This window comes from Apium graveolens, chromosome 2 (assembly GCF_009905375.1).
Source record: "Apium graveolens cultivar Ventura chromosome 2, ASM990537v1, whole genome shotgun sequence".
NCBI lineage: Eukaryota > Viridiplantae > Streptophyta > Magnoliopsida > Apiales > Apiaceae > Apium > Apium graveolens.
The window spans coordinates 304,521,580-304,523,308 of record NC_133648.1 but is presented as its reverse complement, the minus strand read 5'-3'; positions in this window follow the sequence as shown (position 1 = coordinate 304,523,308).

Sequence of the window (1,729 nt, the reverse complement as noted above, 5' to 3'; positions counted from 1 at the left end):
TAGTCGGTTAAGGGCCTTCTTTGGAGGCTGATCGACCTTCTTTGGTAGGCTGAAGTCTATAGTGTAGACTTTAGTCGACCAAATACATTTCGTGAAGGTAGTTTCTAATATCGCTTTCTTATTAGGTCAACGCCTACTTCACATCTTCTTTCACTAAGTGTGCAAAATGAAGGAGTGAGCATTTAGCCTTGGGGGCATTGCTGAAGAAACTTGGGATATAGTTTCAAGATTAGGATTCTATAGCTCTCTTGGCGTTTATCAACATAGGACTTTTTCAAGATGATGGACACCCATGATTATGAGATGCGCTCTATTCACATGTCCATTAACTCCGATTATAGCTCTTACCCGGATGTGGTAAATTTGTGAGGCTTTCCTAGCCTTTGGGCTGTTTTTGAAGTTGCCACTATTGGCTAATCATCTGATTTTGGACTATACATTGTCCTTCAGTGTTTAGGCCTTGCATGGTTTTGTTTGCCGTGTGTGGCTTTTAATCAGCATTTATCTATTTACGGTCCTTCATGGACTTGAACACTTTCGGTGTGTAACCTAACTATCCATCGTGGCCTGATTTATGATTCTTCAGGATCTCCTGCATTTGTAGTTTGATTTCATATTCATCTTTTATTTTCGGTACTTTGGTCCTTCGGGACTTTCATTCATTAGATGCTCATACACTTCTGAACCTTATTCCTCCATCTAAATCTAAGTACTAGGAACATTTCTTTCATGTCCTAAACATAATAAACCTTCAGGTTCAAAATGTGCCAGGTATGAGGCACTTCGTCACTGCTCAGGGTTTCTAACTTGTAGGATCCTCGTCCTAATGTTTTCTCGACCTTATACGGCCCTTCCCAGTTAGGGGTTACCTTTCATTTCTCTTCAACTCCTGATGCCTCAATCTTTCTTAAGACCAAGTCTCCTTTCTAAAAAACCTTTCTTTAACCCTTCTATTATAATAGAGGGAGGCTCTTCATTAATACTCTGTATTACGGGCGTTAGCCTCATCTCTGACCTCGTCAATGAGATCGAGAGCGAGCCTCAATCCTTCTTTGTTGGTATTTTGGTTCATAAGCTTCGACCCTAGGCGATCCATGGGTGACCTCAAAGGGCACCACAGTCTCGGCTCCGAAAGCCAACATAAAGGGGGTAGCTTCAGTCGTCACTTTGCAGGTGGTGCGATATGCCCATAGTATAGGCAATAAATTGTCTCCACAAGTGTTCCTTGACCGTTCAACCCTTTTCTTAAGTCCATCAAAGATGATTCTATTAGAACCTTTCGTCTGCCCATTTGCTTGTGGGTGAGCAACCGAGGTGAAGCGAAGCTCCATGTTGTTTTTATCGCAGTACTCTTTGACTTCTGTATTATCAAATTATCACCCGTTATCCGCGACAAGGATGCATGGGAACCCAAATCGGCATATCACATTCTCCCAGAAGAATTGGGCGATTTGCTTGGTGGTTATCTTGGCTAGTGCATTAGCCTCAATCCACTTTGTGAAGTAGTCTATGGCTACCACAATGAACTTCCTCTGTCCCGATGCCATAGGAAATGGTCCAAGTTTATCCATTCCCCACATAACAAAGGGGATAGTGAGCTAATAGACGTAAGCCTCTCTGGGGGTTGTAGAACTATAGGAGCGTTCCTCTGGCATTTCACACTTCTTGACATAGGCTTTTGCATCGGCCATCATTATTGGTCAGTAGAATCTAATCAGATTATCTTGTT